Below are 21,432 nucleotides of genomic sequence, written 5' to 3'. Positions count from 1 at the left end.
GTCATCCCAGCAATAAACCAGTTGATGTGGATAGAGGTGCCTTCCCTGCAGTTTAGCTGGCAGAACAGAGCAAAGTCAGCCAGCATAGCTCAAAAGGCTTTTGTTGCTCCATCCAGCTAAGCTGGCTAATTTGGTGCTGGAGCAGGAAACTTCAGAAGAGAATGATGGCAAACCACTTGGAAGCGATTCAGAATCATTTTGCAAGGAGGTGGTGGAGGATCAGAGATGTGCCTACACCTTTACAGTGTGGGCACTCAGTATGTCAGAAACAATCCAAGATGGACCACAGTCAATGCCAGACCCCTACTGTAGGCTCACATAAGCTCTATGTAAGGTGGAATGATACAAAGATTTTAACAAAGATAGTAACAGGTATTCAGAAGGTTATTTATGAAGAAAAACTCACCAATATGGATGCCTTCATTGGGAAATGCTGAGGCAATCTCCACCAGGGAGCAGTCTCCAAGAGGTGCTGCCTTAGTGGTGGTCAGCCCTTAAATGAGGTCTAGAGGAGGTGGAGTCAAGCTCCATCCCTTCCTGGAGCACAGCTACATCACTCTCACCTGTGCTCCCACAGCTGACCTGACACTTGCCTCAGCTGATTAATCAGAGGTTCAGGCTGTGATTACCAGTTTCCCATACACTCTAGAAGTGCCACAAGTCAGCTGTCGGGTGTCAAATATAAACCAGATTGTGCTGGGCAGTCTCATATGTAAAGGGTTCTCAATTCTGAGAAATATTTGGGATGCTCCTGTGTGAAATGCTCTCTCAGTTATAAATTCTCCCCTTTCAGAACATCTCAGCTGAGCTGGACAGAAATCTCTCTGAAATATCAACAAACATTCCTCCTGTGCAAAGCAGCTTCCCATGTTGTTACTCTGATTTTGCTGCATGAGGTCTGACATGGCCCGCTGCCTGTAGGGCTCCATAAGGCAATCTCATGAGCAAAACCTTCCTCCAAGAGAAAAGAAAGCTGTAGTCCCTCCTCTCTTCCCTGCTTTCCCTCTTCCTTCCTTTGCTTCCCAAAGCAGCCTGGGGTCTGTGGCTCATCACAGCCTTTCACAAGGCAGCATCTCTTTGTATGGCTTGGAGAGTGTGTTTTAAATGAAGGGGAGGACAAGGGCTTGCTGGCCTTCCTGTGTCTGATTTCAGAGTCCTCTCAAGTGTGCCTTATATGTTGAATTGATGATCTTTTGTGTATTTTTAGAATAGGAAATGAGGTAAATAAAAATATGGAAAGAGTCAAATGATGTAATTTACCTTAACTGCCAAAACACACAAACTATTGTTATAAAAATACAACAGCAGACCTGAGCCCTGAGAAACTCCTGCAAAATCAACTTCTAGATGCCAGGATTGAAGTCCAAGGTTCACATTCAGCAGATACATTCATACATGCTTAACTTCAGCTTTTAGTGGGGCTCCTGGGGTATCACCAAGGCACCAGCAAACTCTAGATGTAAGCAGCTTGCCTGTGTCTGCCAATGTTATTTATTTCAACACAGCCTGGCTGTGTTGAAATGCCTCCCTCCACTTCTACATCACGACCTGGAAATCAATACAGTTTTGCTTAAACAGGCAACAACAACAAAAAGAATAATAAGGTTACTAATTAAGTCCCACAGTAAATCTCTTAAATACTGCTGCACGATCTTCAGCTTTCCTTCAACCACATTTCAAACATGTTTATGAGATGACATTCTTCCAAAGCTCTATAAAGGCAATTAGAAATGGTAATGATTGTAAAATCCATTTGTGTTAATCTGCTGATTTCTACATGTAGAAGTCCAATGCTTATACATGCCGGTTGCAGGCAGCTCTCAGGCACAGAACAGAGCCAAGCAAGCAATTACCCAGAAGCTGCACAAAACAGGACCTCACGTGGTTATACTGTAGTTTCAGTAAAGACATTCCTCATCTTCAAAGACGTTTAACTAGAGTCTGAAGTCCATCTTATTTCTCTCTCAGAGGCCAAATTTTATTAAATTTAGGGCCAGAATTGCATCTCTTCCCCCCTATTAGGTGAGATTCGGTGAAAGAACTCTACTTTTCTGTTCTTCATCTAGGTTAACTTCGCTGCCAACTTGAAGGGCCTGAAATTAGATGAGTGAACCTGAGCTTTACTCAGGTTATCTCCCTGCACCTCCTCTCCAAGCTGGCCCTTATCTATTCCACCTCCCCATATGGTTCACTTTGATGAGATGCTGTCTCCTACACACAGACTGGCGCTACAAGTGAGCTCAGATTGTGGATGGAGCGTGCAACAGGAGTTGAAAGATGTTTCAGATATTTTCTCTTTCCTATTTTCCTCAGTGTTCTGCATGAGGCAGCCCCACAGGCTAACAAGAAATACACATCCAGGTGCTGTATGTCCTCTCGAAGGCTTATTCATGCTCAGTAGCAAGATAAAACAAGTTGAGGGCACACGTGTTTTTCCTTATCACGAAAACTAAGTTCTCTCAGAACTGATGGCAGTTTCCTTGGCTGATAGCACAATCTGCTGGGCTTTTATTGCATTTCACGTCCTGATTCATTACGAACTACATCTATTGTTTCCATAGAATTAAAGGTGCTACATACTCCAGAATAACGCATCACAATCATTCAGTCCAACTACCCAGCAAGAGAAGGGCTACTTGTATTTATTTCTGTCCTCCTATATCAGAAGGAGAGATGGAGGCTACTTTCCTTGTAACCCCAGGCACATTTGACAGCCACGAACCAGAAACACAGCTTCTCTGCTGTCATTCATAACTCAGTGGCTACACATGTGTTTGATGTGAGGGCTTTTTGTTTTGCTTTCTGACCAGGCAGTCGAGGGAGACACATTACATTAAGATGGAAAATAGCATAACACTGAAGGCATTTAACCAGCTAAAAATACCATGGGAGGGTCAATGGACATAACTCTGACAAACAGGGTTCTATTTGTTGGATCCTGTTTATTTGATCATAAGAGGTGAAACTGCTCCAAAGGCAACATTCCAATTCTGTTATGCTGGTGTCAAGGAGAAATAATGACCTTCAGCCCACAAGATTTGCTGTGTTTCCTCACCAGTACAGACTAGGTCAGATACTGAGCCATCTAAAATGAAGTAACTGACCTGCCATTAATGCTCTCAGCCTCCAGAGTGCCCTTCATGGGTACAATGAAACATGGTGAAAGAGTGAACTATGCAATTACACTCATTGAGAGCCTTGGCCTCTCTCTGTATCAGAATATGGAGCCTACAAATACGTCACCACGAGACTCCTCTGTGATTCAAAGGAGAAGGTCATGTAGTTCCATAAAGTAAAAAATCTTGGGTTAAATATTCTCTAAAGAAAAAAAAAGAAAAAACAAAAAGCAGAAATGAGCATGGCAAAGCTCATCTTCAAAGATAGTAGAAATTATCATGGCAAAACTCATCATCTAAGTCATATTTTAATAGCATATTTACCTTATGATTCAAATCACCTGCATGGCAACTACACCCCAGTGAAAATACATCAGTATAAACCTCACTAAAGACACTGCTAGTCACAAGCTTGGCTGAACTCCATCACATCTCCAGTCCCTGCTCAGTAGCCACAAATACATCCTCAAAGCCTCATTTCTACAGTGCAATAATAGCAAAATTACTGCATAAGGTGTAAAAAACAGTTGAGGGAAGCATTTGCCATGGAGAAACAGGATACAGTAGACCTTACCTCTCGCAGAGCAACCACACGGGAGATGGGGCCTGCTGTTCCTAAAAGGGCAGGGACTCAGAAGTAAGGGCTCACCTTGATGCACCTGAGCTAAAGAGGCCCAAAGGTGGTGGTCAGCTTCAGCCAGGAGCCTACACTGCCAGGACAATCCATGGAGTACATGCCCACAGTCAGGCAGAGAGCTCAGCCTGTGAGTCAGTGAGGCTCACAGCCAGGCATAGACAGAGTTTGTGCTCTTCCAACCCAGCTCAGAAAAGAGCTAAAGGCTTTCCCCTAACCTTAAACGGGCTCTTTGGGAGTGGAAGGAGAGCCAGGTGAGGGCAGTCAGGGCTATTAAGGCTTAGGTGGACCTCAGGACCTTAACAGCAACCCCTGCAGGTCTGCCCCTGATAATGTTATGCAATTGTTTTAAGAACTGTTCCACAGTCAGAACAAAGTCTGTGCTTTCTGTGAATGTTCATCTCTGCAGCACAATAGCTTTCAGGTTTAAGGAGATCAGAAAAGGCAGGGAGGATTTAGATGATACCAAGGGTGTCTGTACATGAGTGAGGGAGGGGGACAAGAGGCCACATCAAGAAAAATACCCTAAAGCCACCTATGGCTTTCAAACCTTTGGCTTCGTGCAGTGTAATTGCCTCACAGAGCAAAGGTTGCTGTTTGGCAAGCAGTATGCCTGGTTTTCTTCTTGTACTTGAGTTTCAAACCAGAGGAAAGGGGATTTTGCAGCCCGCAGAGAGTAGCGCAGAAGGCTGAGTTCATTTGATTTTTATGACTAGAAGGGCCCCAGCCTTAACATCTGTTTGTACTGTGCAAACAAACAAACAAACAAACAAAATCTCTCATTAGACTGCAGTAATAGGGGCTTCCAGAAGCTACCCACAAGCAGCTGCCTCATGGAAACCCAAGCAACCTGGGCTCCTACACAAGCTGCTGCAAATCCCACCCGGATCTTAAGGAAAAGACAAACCACCATCAGTAGAAAAACTGGTCTGCAAAGGCATGTTACATCTCACAGCAGCAAGGCTTTAATTACCAGACGATAATCAACACAGCAAACAGATTGTCACTGGGGCTCTGACAGCTTCCTCCGCCCTTCCCTACCTGCACCAAAGTAGATCAAAAGAACAAAAGTGAAGTGGCAACTGGCTGCTCTTTGTTTTGGGGGTACAGCTGTACAAAAAGGTATTAAATCAGCTTTATTCCTTAGGTAGACTTAAAACATTATAGCTTAGAAGATGATGATTTCATGGGAGGAGATTAGAGCGGCTTGAGTCACATTTAATGAAGGCCATCTAAGATCTACATTTTCTGCCTTCTTAAAGTGTAAAGGATTCTGATGTTCTTCACTATTCAAATTGCTGACTGAACACTACAACCTGTATGCCACCTTAACACTGTTTTTTCCCATTAATAACAGTATACTTTCCAGGTCTGGAAATTATTGTATCTTAATCTGAACTGCAAGTTGATTATATTCACTGAAGCAAGCAGATAATCCACAAGAGCCTATGCTTAAAAATTGCTATTAAGAGTCAACACAGCCAATGCAGATGGCTGTATGTGAAGGATAATCTCTGCACGGGTTTCATCCATGGCGACTACAGCATGGTTGCACAGCATCCACTCCCATAGGAACCCACAGGTCACATGATCTCAAGAGGCATAAATAAACAAATGGACATGTAAACACACTGAATTGGATACCCAGCCTGGCAGCAGATTAAGTCGAGAAGGAATATTAAGTTGTTTGGGTTCCTATTTAAAAATAAATAAATTGAATCTCCCCATCAATCTGCTTAATGCCAGTCAGATTGACATTAAGCAGTTAAGTAGTGACTTAACCTTACAGGGTAGATTTCTTCCTATGGCACAGGGGTCACATCATGCTTGGAAGATGACAAGGGAATTTCTTAACTTCCTATCCTGCCATGGATCAGCAATGAGTTTGCTAGGATGTGGAGGTGCTCCTTGTTTTGCTATTTTGGATGCTCTGGGGCTATTCAGAGTAAAAACAATGCTGTCACATAGCAGCACAATGCTGTAAATATTTCCACACAGGGAGACAGTCACCTTAAAGACAACAGAGTATAAAGGGGGGCTACATCCAGCTGGTCATTTGCCAGTTATCATGCTTGGGAAACTGTTCTTACCAGGACCTCAAACTGCACATCCTCACTGGCCCTACAAATGCCTGCAGAACCCAATATGCGAAACGATTGTGTGCCATCACAGCCAGTTTCACTGCATCATATTTTATTGTGTTAGTTTCTCTCTCCATTTCTTATACAGAGCTTAAATCGTTCGCACAGCTGAGCTTCCCTGCAAGAGGTGATTTTTCACTCTGCGTTTAGATGTCACACATGCATTGCCTGCACCTGCGCCTGCCTGGGCTTAACCCTTGGGGTGCCCAACTCTTCCCAAGCCTGTGCATCCCTTTGCTATTTGCTTCCCACTCCATGCAAAATGAACACACGCAGCGGGTACTTCATGTGCTTCCTCACTACTTTTACTCACCTTAAATCTTCACTCCCACCTGAAATGATTAAGCGCTGAGCCTAAAGTGGAAGTTTGGTGATGGTTATTATGGTCTTTAAATGATTTGTTTCCTGGGGCACAATTTTCTGCTTCTGTGACAGGAGAGTTTTTTCATTGCTGTTGACAGCTCTGTCCACAAAATCAAGCCGCCTCAAATATGTTGTGCAACTACATTGTCTTTTGTTGATGACAGCTGATGGTCCAAAAAAAAAAAAGAAAAAGAAAAAAAGAAACTATTAAAAAATTAAGAGACCGTCACAATCCAACAGAATCCATTAACATACTTAAAGTGAGGTCCTGGCGTTAGGCTGGCTGGATGCCCTCAGTGCCTGCCAGGACAAGTGCCAAGACAGTTGTGCCGTCCAGTCTGTCTTCTCAGCTGTGCTAAGATTCTTCTGGCAATGAACCTGGTTTGGGCATATCTGCCTCCAGGGGATGTGAGCTCCATCTGACAGTGAGTTCATTCAGGGAGTGATAGGAACCCACTGTCCTGCAAGTTCTGCCAGCCTTCACCAGAACTGGACATTGACAGCAAAGGTGCACTGAAGGCATTGGAGATGTGCTCATGTAGAGGGTTTTCCAGTGTGTTTTCCACTGCTCCAAATGTTAAGAGTTTGAACCAGCGAGCCTCTAAATTGCTCTGGCCTGCAGGAAGCATCACAAAGAATATACTGCGTAGTATTAGACAACAGAGCTGGGAACTGTGCGGGGAGGTCAGAAGGAAAGCTGGTGGGAAAGGGGACATTTAAGGCCCAACAGAAACAGAAGTCTTACTCTTAAAGAAAAAGAGCAATTTGTGACCAGAACTGACTAATTTGAAGGGGCATACACAACTGCAGCATCACACTGATTTCCTTCCTAAGAGCCTTAGATGTGATACCTGCTGCGGTGTTTCTCAGGGTTTTTTTTTCAGTTAGTGCTCAAACCTTTGGTGCTTTCATGCAAAACTCTTATTTTTGCATCCTTGACAATCTTTTGCATCTCTCATTTCAGTTTTTCCTCCCTGAAGTGCAATGGCTCAACTGTAAATACTTCAGAAGTGCACCAAACTGGAGAGTGCAATGGGAAACAGAGGTGTGGGAGCTGTGCTGGCAGCTGCATGCAGTGTACGACACTGTGTATCCATCACAGAGCATCTGCTGGTGGTCCTGCAATGCGTGCCCCTACTCCCAGTGCTGTTTCTGTGCCAGTGACTGGAGAGGGGGCTGAGAAATGCAAGAATTCCATTCCTATGAATATTCATGTGAATCCTGAAGCATGCTTGGTGTGTTTGTGTGCACTCGGTGTTTGTTTCTTGCTGAATGTGCTGGCAAATGACTGACTTTCTGGCAAACACAGGAGAAAGGGTATTCTCTGATGTTATTCCCATTGCACCCAGGAGTTACACCCAGAAGAAGCACAACCTCTGCTCTAAGAAACTCATGTCTAATGCAGGAAACAAGAATCAGATGGGAATGCTCAGGCAAAAGAGAAGCTTTAGTGGTGATGATGATGGCAGTGCGACCAGTGGGATCGCATCATATGCAGACCTGGTCACTCTGAGTGGTGTTATTGGGCAGCTGGCCATGCAGTTGGGAGAAGGCTCAGGGATGTTGGCTGGAAAAGTGGGTGGCGAAGGCTGCAGAGCCAGACTGGGGGGGGGACGGATGCTGAATGAGACAGCACAGCTGTGGCATCAGAGCAACAGAAGTCAGAGTTCCGCCCGGCCAGCAGGTCTGTTCCTGCAATCTGTGCGGCCGGTCAGAAAGGGCTGAAATTTGAATTTCAAATGTCAGACGTGAGCAGTGACTCGGTCACCAGGAAATTACAGAGCGAGAAGCATTTGTGAAAATCATTTGGTAGCGTTTGAACAATCTCTGTGCAACATTTGGGTAAGAGCTCAACCTGTCCTTAGGCAATTTGCAGGTGGAAAGGAATGAATTAATTATTCCCTGGGATTTTGGTTTTTTTTTTTGCTGTTTCGCAACTGTTTCGCTGCAATTCCAAACCACTTCTTTTTGTTTCTCATCTTAACGAAAGAAATACGGTGCTGAGTTAATGCAGCTAGGAAATGTGTTCAGTGATAAATCTCTTCTATTGAGAACTATGTGATGTGCCTTCAATTACTGAGTCTTTGGTGAACAAAGAACTTTTGCTTCCCTGTCCCAGCAGACATCAGGCAGGAGTTAACCTGGGTTGTCGTGGTTCCTAGCTTAGCAAATCAGGCGTTCATTTCTCTTTCTACACACAAAAAAACCCCAAAGCATTCAACACCTTCTCACTGTAAAAATTCAATTATTTACAATGTCTTGAAGGTGGCAAAGCAATAACAAAGAGCAGAACACCAAGCAACAGGAGGTGGAAATTTCCATCAGCAATGTTCCCTTGGATGGCCAGGACGTGATTTGTGGCTGGCTGAATAAATACAGCAAAAGCTCTTGACTTGCATGCTTGAGGAGCCGGATTGCCCCCTTCTCCCCCTCCTCTCTCTCCCCACTGTACTTGATACGTGTTTAATTTCAAAGGTCCTCCAGGGCCTGGCCTCTGGCACCATGACTGAAATGAAATGTTCTGGTTGGAATGGAGCAGAGGGGATGGGGACAAAGCCCATGGGCTGTGCCTGGCTCCCAGGCTGTCACCACTCCACCATGACGGACGCAGACAACTAATTAACAGTAGACGCAAATAATTAACGTCTGTGAAGCCAGACAGCTTTGCCTCAGGACCTCAAGGAGCAGAGCAGCCTGCAGCTGCGTGACAAATGCTGTTTTCCAGCAGCCAGAGCATTGTGGAGGGCAGTTATTGCCACTGTGCTTGTGATTGGGCGTGGGGATTTTACCCAGTGCAAATGCCAGCACGATATTTTACTTTTGTAGATGCTGATGCTGTTTTAATGGCAGAAGCTAGAGCTGCCCTCTTTATTTCTTTCTATTATTAACTGACAAAAGATGCCTGGTTGAAAGGGTCTGGTGCTGCAATGCCTGCTCCAACCCCTCCTTCCTATGAAGGCGATTCAAGACCTGACTGATGTGTTTGTATTGAAATGAATGGCTCGCAATCCTAAGCATGGATACAGATGTAAGTGTGGGACCTGCTAAGGTCTCACGATGGTTTTGGGGGGCAGAAATTCCTTCCCACCACCATTTTGCTGTGGGCAAACCGTCATTGCTCCCCAAAAGCCAAGTATGGGCCCTCAATGGCTGCCATAGCACACTGCTGACCTCTGCCTTCTGCACACCCCACTGCCTCAGCTGATGGGCCTTCAGCCTTTGCAGCTTTTATAGTGCCATACTTCACCGAGAAATTTAAATAAATTACAGCCTTGTAGGTCAGAGAATGTTTAGGTTTGATATTAGATAAAGTGAAGTTATGTCCTTAAAGCTTTATTAATCAGTATGGATACACAAGCTGTCACTGGGAGGGCACACGGCAGGCACCAGAGGTCGGAGATGTGGGTTCAGCACTCCATTAAGCTATTTATCCTCAAACTGGCTGGGATTCATGCATAGCAGGAAGGGAGGATGTTTTCCCCTTCACTTCAGTAGGCAGAATAGGACCGTGATGAAGCTGACTTTGCTGCCCGATTGCCTTCCTCCAGTTCAAAGCAACAGGGCTTTCTTCTGGGCTGGTAAATGACACCCCTAAATCTTAACTGTGTGGCAGTGCTGTTGGAGTACAAATTGCTCTTTGCATGTTCCATGATGATATAATGCAGAAAAGTGAATTTTCATTAGTTTGCAAATAGCTTATAAGACTGGAGAAATAAATATACCTTTCTCACACACTGAATACTTGGAATATTTGCATATTTCAGTAATGATGATATTTTTATGTGCTGTATCTTGTGGTAATAAATCCATTACACAGCTCAAGGTTTAATTTCCCCCTGAATGTGATGTGCTTCAGTTTTTCTGAGTTATGATTGTGCACCTGCAATTCATTAAGCAACCCGACCAACTCATTTTGCATTTTGTAGCCACCGTCTTTGCATGACCTTCTTGGTCCGATGGCTCAAACATGTTTAATAAATTATCAGAGGAGATTACATTATTGAGAGAGGAGCTCCATAATTAGTTCAAAGAGTGCTTAGAATCGGGGTGGTTGGAGGCTGCTGAAATTGGATTGGGGAAAGTTATCAGTGAAACTCCATCAGAGGAAAGGAAAGCACACCCAGAATATATTCAGATTTAAAAATGACTCTGGGATGGTTGCAGTTCATACCTCTTTCTGTGAGTTTCAGTTGTCAGATGCTCCAAGGACCCTTAACTTCAAGAGAACCAGGACCTTTCCAGCCCCTGTGCTGCAGCAGGGAATGTGGCAGCACAGGGCAGAGTGGACCTGTATTTGAAATTATAACGCTTTGGGCTGCTGTTCTAAACCCAACCAGCAAGCTGTAAGTCTTAAAGAAATATACATTATTAGTGAGCTAATAAGTGATAGCAGCGTAGCAGAAAAAGCCATCTGTTCTCATTCATAGAATGTCTCAGCTTCAAAAATATTTCATTACTTTTAGAGTGTTCAATCTTCATCTCAAATCATTTGGTGGCAGTTTAATCAATACGTCAAAATTGTGCACAATTCCTTCTGCTTAGTGAACAGCTTGCATCAGAAGTACTTTCTGGGTGGTATTATGGAATTGGACAAATAATTAAATCTGAGACCTAGTGATGGAACTACTTACGAAAGAGCCTCATTATTTCCCTTACAATTTATCTACACTGCCTTGCAGCAGTGTGTTGAATATCTTTAATCAGTGGACTGCCTGGGAAAAAGAGGGCCCTAAAAATAAGTCCAATCCCAACTCCAAGGTGCAGATGGCTGTGCACTCCAGAAGCACTTTTTCCTTTGTGTCCGATAAATCTGATCCTTCCTCTTTTCTCCCAGCACTAATTGGGAATGTTTCTGAAATTCTGTTCTCTTCACTTTGAAGATAAAACTCAAAAAATTGAGATTCTCTTCCTTCAATTTTTTTCCCTCTTCTCCCATCTCTTCATTTTCATCTCCTGCTGCGTCACTGCAGATTAGGAGCCCTGTTGTGTAAGGATCAAAATGAAGATAATCAACCATGGGACAGTTATTTGTGAGAAAGAGCTTTATTTTTCCATTTCTTCTCCCTTGGGATGTAAGAGTGAGCCATCCTGGGATGATCTCTTGAAGGAAGAAGCCCCAGTTACAGACTGCAGCACTCGGATGTTAGATGGCAGCACACCTTGCTGCAATGAGATCTGCAGCCCCATGTTTTTCTTCCAGGTGCAGATATGATGGGATATGCATGCACTTACAGCCGCTGGGAGCATTAACTGTGCATGAATAGGGCATGGGGTGTAATACACTAAGTATGTATTTTTAGTGAATTTAATACATCACTCCTTGCTGGATGAGCAGGGTTTCCCCAAGCACTCCTGACTCAGCAGGCAGAGAGATCCCTCCTGTTCTCAGAGACAGCAATGGGATAATGGCTCAATTATGTTACATATACCAGTATGAACCACGTGCTGATAGAGGGATTTGATAGTGAAAAAAAGCCGAAGTAGCACCTCATCAGGGAAGGTGTATGTCAGCATGAGTTACACAGTGCCTCCATACCTGTCTGCAGCAACACATCCTTCAGCACACTGTGAATCACTTACACAACTGTGATCTATCCTTCCTTTTAAACAGGGGCAAATCAGCAATGCGTATTAGCCTTTCACTAGGACTTCATGAAACTGTCACTGACTTAATGAAATTGCCATCTTCCCATTCACTTCAAAGAGAGATGGGCTGGGGCCAGCTGTCAAGCAGCCATCAAATTACAATAATCCCATTCCTCTTATTATCAGATTTCTTCTCATGTTTTTAAAGGTGATGGAGAACATAAGCAACTGAATTCTCCTGCGATCAGGTCATTTGCTTGAAGCAATTTTCTTCTGCACTTAGAGCATTTTTCCTTCCAGCCCCAAGAAAGAAGCCAGCAGAGAGCAGTGACAATTTTTTTTTGCAGTATATCTCATTTTTTAGCATATCAGATAACGCAAGAAAGCTTAGCAATAGCCTTAGCACGTGACACACAGGCAATCTCCAGCTGTGATGGCATGAACTGTGCTATAATTGTTTTCTGCCCTGACATATTACATGCTGCAAGATGTCGCTCATAGCAGAAGGCACTGATAGTGCTGTAATGTGCCTAAATTATTTTGCAAGCATGACAAGGCTCCTGGAGCGGGAGGAGTGATGTTGGTTTATTTTCTGCTTTTGGTAAGAAACTACTTCCATCCCCTTTTGTACCTGCTGCTCATCCAGCACTGTGGTCGCAGTGGGAACAAGGCACGTGTCAACCTATTGCCTCTGGCTCTTCCATCCCTCACACAGCATCAGGTGGTGCAGATGCTGTGCTGGTGGCAATGGGAGGCTTTGGCAGCTGCATGCTGGGAACAGCTTTTCCTTCCCCAAATGATCTGTTACAGGAGCTGGAATTAAGCTGGTAAATGTGTTCCATCAGAACTGGATGCTTTTCTCTCAAAACAGGCTCCTAGGACTTTGTTATTTGGCAGAAAATTAAGGGCTTTTAAAATACAAAACAGACTCTCCCTCCTCTCTTGATATTTATGCCAAAATCGAAGTCTTTGATTACAAAACAGCACCGGGGCCGGCTGCAGCCTGTGCTCCTCAGGGCTCCCCTCTCCCATGAAGCAGGCCTGCTCCCTGCAGCTGCATTTCCACATCAACCTCATCTTGTTTCAGTTAGAACTGCTTCACTTTTCATTGTAGTACTTCAAAACACAGTTTTGCCATGACCTCCACTTTCTCCAAGGAAAGCCTATGGACCCCTTTCCCACGCTTGTAGTGGGATAGCATTAATCCAAACATCCAGACATCACATTGCTACGTGCTTTGGCCTTCACAGGATGATTTAGTTCTCTGGTTTGTGAAGTCCATAGTGAGATCAAACCATGAGCTGTACGTGCATGGCAGCTTTGGACTTGGAGTGGGTTGGATGCAAGAGCCTGGTGGTGCATCCATCCATCCATCCTGCACAGCTGAATCCAAGTTGTCAGCTATCTGCATTCTCATGAGAAATAGAGTAGCTGTGCTCATGGACTCAGCAAACCTCGCTTAGTAACTGGAGGTATCTGCTGAGAGCAGGAGAGCAGCGGGTTGGGAGGGAAATGCCATTTTGGAGTTGTGAGATTATTTCCAGCCTTGTCAGATGAAACCAACAAAATAGAACGGATTATAAAGAAAAGCTATAAAGCTGAGATTCATAACCCAACAGATTACGTACAATCCATTTTGGCTATGTATTATTCATCACTATTACATTATTCTGGCGCTCGGCGAGTTCTACATATAAAATGCTGGCACAGAAGAGTGGGGTTTTATTTCACTGGGCTTTGCTGTGTGAAGGGAAAATGTTATCATTTGAAGGGATCCTGCATAACTAGACAACACGGATGAAAAATAAGCAAGCTTGTCCTGCTGGAGTCTGTGAATTGTTTTGTATATGAAAACCAAGCGAATAATTAATTTTAAAGCACGTCGCCCTTGTTTCACACAGTGAGGCATTTTGACATTTGTGTTGACAGTTTCCCAGTGAAATGAGAATATATGGGTGACATTTGAGGGTAAATCAAGTCAGGCCGCACAGATCTAATGTCTATGAATGTGTATGGTCCTCTTCCCCCCGGGCATCAGAGCGGAGGAAATCCATTCTATTTTTTAAGAGTAAACCTCCATTACAAGCAGCAGCTCCCGATGTTGCCAGAGGTTGTATGTAATGCACATCACAGGTACCAAGTAAAAAGGTTATCTCCTTTGACTGTAATCTTTTTACAGCATGTATTGGTTTTAAATGTACAGATGGAAACAAAATGTACAGAAGGTATATAAGTGAATGAGTAAAGGGAAAACTCACCAACGGTGGTGCCTTGACTGAAGCAGCTGAGGCAGTCCTCCCTGGTGAGCGATCTCCAAGAGATACTGCTCCAGTGGGAGTCAGCCCTTAAATGAGGTCTCAGAGGGGATGGAGTCAAGCTCCACCCCTTCCGGGAGCACAGCTACATCACTCTCACCTGTGCTCCCACAGCTGACCCCATACTTGCCTCAGCTGATTAATCAGAGGTTCAGGCTGTGATTACCAATCTCCCATACACTCCACCCCTTCACAGCGTGAACCAATGATTAGGTGAGTTTTCCCTTATCACAGAGACCCAACGCGACGCTGATACAATTTCCCGTCGCACCGAATGCTGATGTTATTCAAATGATGATTGGATGGGTATTCACGATCTTCCGTGGGCCAGTGCTTGATAGATGTTACTGGAGACAAGCCATCTCGAGGTGCAGGTCCATTTGCGTTTCATCAGTCCACACAAATTGTTCTCTGATGGTCCTAGAGGCTTAGAATCTTAGGGAGAGTAATACAGATGTTTCAAGGGTACCAGGAGAGGAAGGTCTGCCCTCCAGGGCAAGATACAGGCCGTATTCTTGTCTTGGGTCAATACTTCTGCTCGCACCGGATTATGTCCCGGCCTCCGATACCATACCCTCTGGCCAGATATCTGTGGCTGTATAACTATATCTGGCACCAGAGGAGGAGTCCTGATCTGCCATAGGGACATGATGGGTGTCCCTTTAGCAATAAAGACCGGAGTATTGACCACGATGTCAGTAGGCCATGTACCTATCACCGAGGGGGTAACTGAACCTCCCACCTCCAATAGTCTCCCCCAAGGTGCAAGTAGGCCACACCACTTGGGTCCTACTTGCACCTTCCAGGGCCAATTTATCTTATGGATTCCTGGTTTTAGATTCTCAGGGGCAGGGAGCAGAAGATTATTGTCATTACCAACCTGCGGTTTTACCTCATTATCAGCACCTGTAATTTGAATCCTAAGAGGGGAGGCCCATATAGTGTGTAACATTTTCAGAGCACTGGGTCTGCCATCCCGAGGTCTTTCGTTCAAGTCCCGCAGGGTTTCGTATAATCTTTTTGTCCACCCCTGCAGGGACTGGGAGTCTGTCTTCAGGGCAGCCTTAAGAATACCATTGTAGCGTTCAATAAGGCCTGCCCCTGTTGGATTATATGGCAGATGGAATCGCCATTCAATGTTGTTCTCTTCTGCCCAGCGCTGTATCATCGCTCCAGTAAAGTGAGTCCCTTGGTCGCTCTCGATGACTTGAGGTGTCCCATATGCAGACATCAGTTTAGTGAGTGCCTTAATTGTATATGCTTGATTTGCCTTTGGTACGGGATAGGCTTGCAGCAGTCCACTTACAGTATCAACGCAGGTCAGGGCATATCTCGCCCCCTCAGACCGAGGGAGGGGCCCAATGTAATCAACCTGCCATCTCTGAAGAGGACTATATCCTCTAGCAATGTGGGATGTTGTTTCAGGCAACGGTCTTGGTCTCATCTTCGAGCAAGCGTCACAGTCCTGACATGCTTGGACGATATCAGATAACTGTACAGGCAGCCCCCATGCTTTAGCAGCTGCCCACATTATCTTTTGTCCAGCATGCCGTAGCTTCTGATGTAACCATCGGGCAATATTTTCGGATTGTGAATTCCCAATCCATCGAACTCGGGCCAGTGTGTCCGCTTCATCGTTTCCTGGTGACTGCAGGGGTTGATGACCAGAGACATGGTAGACACATACCGTCCTGTGTTTGACTGTATTCCAAATGTCTACCCACATGTCTTTCCCCCAGATCGGTCGGGCGTGGATAGTCCATTCCTGGGTAGCCCACTGCGTAATCCACAGAGTAAGCCCCCGGTACACGGCCCAGCTATCCGTACAGATGTTCAGGATGCCATCACCAGGTTCTTTAGTTATAACCATCCACACGGCTCGTAATTCTGCCCATTGGCTGCTCTGACCATCCCCCTCATCAAACCAGATTGTCTCAGTAGAGGGATGGTATGCTATAGCTCGCCACTTGCTCGGGTTGCCTCTGCTGGACCCATCCGTATACCAGGCATCTTCAGGAATAGGATATCTTCCTTCCTGAACAGGGCTCTTCTCTGGTGGAGCGACCATTGGTTCTTTCGGCGTATCACTGCGATATGTCACTGGGCCTAAGATCTTCTGTAATTCCTCCTTGAGTGGAGACGAAGACAAGCTGCTTCTTTGACTTAGATAGGCGACCCATCGTGCTACCGTCTGTGCTTGGGCCACCCCTGTCTTAGGAAGGTGAGTTAGATCTCTTACCCACCCCTGGATCGGTAATGTAGTTTTAACTATAACCTCTGCTGTTTGCGTTATTGGCTCTACCGCTTGTAACGCTGAATAGGCAGCCAATAACTGTTTTTCAATCATGCTGTATCTTTCTTCTGCTCCGTGCCAAACCTGAGACCAGAATCCAATGGGGGTTCGAACAGAACTCTGGCGTTGCCACAGGCCCCAGCCAAAACCATCCTGGGTAACATGAACGTCTAGTTCAGCTGGGAGGGTCGGATCAAATATACCCAATGCCTGGGCTTGTTTAACTGCCAGCTTTGCCTGTTGGAAAGCATCTTGTTCTACCTTCCCCCAGTTCCACGATTGACCCTTCTTGGTAAGCTTATACAATGGCCTCAACAACTGAGCTAAGTGAGGTATAAAGGAGCGCCAATACCCTAATATACCTAAGAACTCTTGTAGCTGTTTTGATGTTGTAGGGACTGGGAACGCTTGGACTTTATCCACTACTGCACTGGGTAGTACTTTGGTTTTTCCGGACCAAATTACTCCCAGGAATTTTACAGATAGCCCCGGACCTTGCACCTTCTGTGGGTTTATAGCCCACTCTCTCTTTTGCAGATAAGCTATCAATAAATCTGCTGCTTGTCTCACCGCCTCTAATGAATCGGATGTTAACAGGAGGTCATCAATATAATGATATAAATTTACATTATGTGGCTTCTGCCACTTAGCCAGATCACGCGCCACCAAATTATGACAAAAAGTAGGTGAATGCACGTACCCTTGCGGCAGAACCTGAAAAGTCCACTGCCTGCCTTCCCATGTGAATGCAAACTGGTCTTGTGATTCTTCACTAATCGGAATACTGAAGAATGCATTCGCTAAGTCTAGGACACAGTGATACGTTTTAATTTCTCTACTTAGTGTGTCCATTAGGGAGGCAATATTGGGTACGGCTGCATGAACGGGCGGCGTGACCTTGTTTAATTCCCTGTAATCCACTGTCATCCTCCATGTTCCATCCGATTTTCGCACTGGCCATATTGGGGAGTTGTACGGGCTATGTGCAGGCCTTATAATACCCACTCTTTCTAATTCCTGCACTGTTTTTGTTATTTCATCCTGCCCACCTGGGAGTCTGTATTGTTTTACATTAGTAATCCGACGTGGCTTGGGCAGACAAATAGGCTCATGTTTTGCATGGCCTCTCAATATTGTCTGAATTGCCCGGATACTAATGCATCTCTGCCGCAACCGGAACTCTCCCACTGTTGTGTGGAGAGCCAGACCCCACAAGATATCAATTCCCAATATGTACTCCGGAATTGGAGCAATAGATACCTTGTACTCCCGTGGTGGGAGGCGCCCGACCCCCAATTTTACCCAAGTTTGGGTGACTGGAACGGTCTGTCCCCCAAAGCCTCCAATCATTACTTTGTTCCCTCTGAATTTTGTTGGGTCTCCATAAATTATAGATGTTTCCGCCCCCGTATCAACGAGGGCCATAACCTTCTGCACATTTTCTCGGGACCAATATATTGTCAATTCCACATAGGGCCTCCGGTCCCGTCTAGAGGCCCTAGGGTGACTGACGTCCCTCATCACGCCATAAACTGGGCCAGATTCAAGTCTTTTACCTCTGATGCCTCTGGTACTGTGACCCGAGGCACCTGAGGTGGCCTCTTTTTCCTATTTGGCACGATAAAGTCTTCTAGATTCCAAACTGTTGTTGGTCGTCGTTCTATAAGCCTTATCCCCGGTCTTTTGGGGCGGTTTTGAAATTTTTGTTCATCCTTCAGCTGTTTCCACAACTGAAGCAGAACGTGATTGGGCTGCCCATCAATTTTGGCAAATTGAACACCTGCTCGGAGTAGATCATTAAACATTTGTTTTCGGGACACTCTAATGGGTCCCGCCCGAGGGGTTCGTGGAGCCGATCTCCTGGCTCGGGCTATTGGAAAAACTTCAGGATCTTCAATTACTCTAATATTGCGCTTGGTTCTTAGGCGCTCCGTTTCCCCCAGGTCCGCTACCAATTGGGCAGCATGCTGGACTGCTGCCTCTGCGGCCACTAGAGGATTCAATATAGAAACCAATGTTCCATACATATGTGAGGGAGCCTGTTGTAAGATTAGGTCCCTCATTCCCGCGGAAAACTTCACCATGTCCGGACTAACAGATACATCTTCATAGACAGCCTCTCGCATGCCTAGTTCCCGGATATAATTTTGTAGGTCTTCCATAGAAGACCACATTCCTGTATGTATTGGCATGTCTGTTTTATTTGACCATACCATACGGCAGGCAGCCATTATCCAATCTACGATCGAATGATTCTCTTCAGGGAACTGGGACCCTGAGTACAATCTCTGCCTCAGGGCAGGATGGACTGTTATAGTTGCTAGTTTAGATACCTCGGAGCCGCTAACTATTACACTTTCTGCTCCCGAGTCCCATAATCGTAACAGCCAGGCTGGGACACTTTCCCTTGGTCTTTGCCTGAAGCGCTGTACTAGATCCATAAGTTCAGTGGGTGTATATGGACGTGCTGTTACGTGTAAATAGGAGTCAGCAGGGGTCCATTGATCAGGAGGCACCCCTGCTGGTCGCTCCTGGACTTTTTTTGTTTTTTGGGTTACCATAGGACGGACTTCTAATAAGTCCGTCTTAAGTGGCTCTTCTAGGTCAGATTTAGTGACCTTAGTTTGATCCGATGTTTCAGGATCCTTACTATCATCCATTGTAATATATCTAATTTGGGGGGTGTTTGAAAAAAATGATGAATTTTTCCCTGTTAATAGATTAATTTCGCCCTCCAATTTTTCAATGCGGGCTTTTAATAATTGATTTTCATGTTCAATCTTATCTGATTTAACCTCTGCCTGATTTAAAGCATTCAATAAAGGCCAAGCAGCCATGGATGCAGCCATTTGCCTTTCTTTGGTTGTCAAAATATCTTTTTGCAACCCCTGAAAGTATTCAGTTAGATGGTAAGGGGACATATTGCCCGTTACCCGTAAGGGCCCCCATTGTTCGATAATCGTCGCTAATTGAAAATATGGGGACGCCTCAAACCCTGGTATTTGTCCAGGGAGGATTTTCCCTAAGGGGGTGATCTTCTCCCCCTTGAACCAGCTAAACACATTCCACAGGAAAGACATTTTTTTTTTCCGATATTTGCAGGCTCCTGCCTGGCTCGCCAAATGTATTGGTTTTAAATGTACAGATGGAAACAAAATGTACAGAAGGTATATAAGTGAATGAGTAAAGGGAAAACTCACCAATGGTGGTGCCTTGACTGAAGCAGCTGAGGCAGTCCTCCCTGGTGAGCGATCTCCAAGAGATACTGCTCCAGTGGGAGTCAGCCCTTAAATGAGGTCTCAGAGGGGATGGAGTCAAGCTCCACCCCTTCCGGGAGCACAGCTACATCACTCTCACCTGTGCTCCCACAGCTGACCCCATACTTGCCTCAGCTGATTAATCAGAGGTTCAGGCTGTGATTACCAATCTCCCATACACAGCATGAAAGCAGATCCATAAGCACTTGTGGGGATTTCCAGTCTAGAGCACAGAGGGTGGTGAAAGCCTCCCCTTGGCTGGACAGAGCTGGGGAAGGCTCTGCTGCCTTTGGCAGCAGAACACAGCACTGAGGAACCAGGGCAAGTTGGAGCAGTGCAACGTGTAACAAAAGTTTGGGTGAGTTTAGGCTGGTATCAGTAATCTCCTTTGCAGAATAAAGCTGAATTTCATCTCAAACAGGTATTTCTCTGGCAAGTGTGAACTCAGAGAAGCCAGCCATTTGATAAGTTGCAAAGATGTTCATTTCTGTGTGCAGATTGCATAGAAACAATATAAACTTTGCGCTCTGCATCACTAATGCAATGGCCCCAAAAACTCATCCTGTGGACCTGCCAGGCTCTGGGGGTCCCTTTTAGTGGGAGCCACTTTGCTTTTTTTTTAATTTTATTGTGACACATAAAAACAACTGAAGTATTAAGTACATTCACTAAAGATGCCAGGAAACGTCTGTCTTTTTATTTCTGCATAAGCCAACAAGATGCCTTGCAAATGCATCACAAATATGTACAAGTAATAATTTCTGCACACATGGGACTGAGGCCTGGGGAAGTGAGGGCAGGACTGTGGAATTGCTGTGAGCTCCCAGGCAAGAGCAGGGTCTGGGCAAAGATGCAAGGAATCAGCGAATCACAGAGTCATAGAATGCCCTGGGTTGAAAAGGACCTCAAGGATCATCTAGTTCCAACCCCCCCCGCAGTGGGCAGGGTCACCAACCACCAGACCAGGCTGCCCAGAGCAACATCCAGCCTAGAATCAAGGAGTCAAGGAATCACTGCGGTTGAAAAAGACCACTAAGATCACCTAGTCCAACCTTCAACCCATCACCATTGTGCCCACTACACTATTTTCATAGAGTTTTTGGGAGTAGGAAATGACAATTTCTCTTTTCAGAGACAGGAAACAGGCACAAAGGTATCAAATCCATGATATTGCCTGTCCCTGACTGCATTGGTTGTTAATAAACAGATGGTAGCAAACGTACAGAAGGAATAAGCAAAGGAAAACTCACCAGTGGTGGTGCCTTGGCTGAAGAAGCTGGGGCAGTCCTCACTGGTGAGTGATCTCCAAGAGATGCTGCCTCAGTGGGAGTCAGCTCTTAAATGAGGTCTCAGAGGGGATGGAGTCGAGCTCCACCCCTTCTGGGAGCACAGCTCCATCACTCTCACCTGTGCTCCCACAGCTGACCCCACACTTGCCTCAGCTGATTAATCAGAGGTTCAGGCTGTGATTACCAATCTCCCATACACTGACCAAACGAAGATTTGGGCCCTTCAGGGTACAAAACACAAACCCAGTGCACAATCATCCTCAGTTTCTCTCTGTCATAGAATCATTCAGAAAGTTAGCATCACCAGACAGCAGATTATTTGCTGTCACAGCTAGTGGCCAGTTACTATAGGAGATTTCAGTGCTTTCCTCTCTGCTGGGAGATCTGTAGCATTTTCCATCTGCCTGAGGGATGCATAAAGGATTTGACTTTTCAGAC

At 45.3% G+C, this 21,432-nt stretch overlaps 1 protein-coding gene across 1 annotated transcript in view; it reads right to left on the bottom strand.

Annotated features, from left to right (window-relative positions):
• FRMD4B (FERM domain containing 4B) overlaps nt 1-3,943 on the bottom strand; it is a 105,659-nt gene extending 101,716 nt beyond the window's left edge. The window contains exon 1 of the mRNA XM_072347157.1: nt 3,766-3,943. The gene's annotated coding sequence lies outside the window, so the exon portion shown is untranslated. The remainder of the gene's footprint in view (nt 1-3,765) is intronic.
• Between the last annotated feature and the right edge of the window lie 17,489 nt (nt 3,944-21,432).

The sequence above is a fragment of the Excalfactoria chinensis genome, chromosome 12 (assembly GCF_039878825.1).
Source record: "Excalfactoria chinensis isolate bCotChi1 chromosome 12, bCotChi1.hap2, whole genome shotgun sequence".
Lineage (NCBI taxonomy): Eukaryota > Metazoa > Chordata > Aves > Galliformes > Phasianidae > Excalfactoria > Excalfactoria chinensis.
Note: the sequence above shows the minus strand (reverse complement) of the source record. Positions and strands in the feature narration are given on the sequence as shown.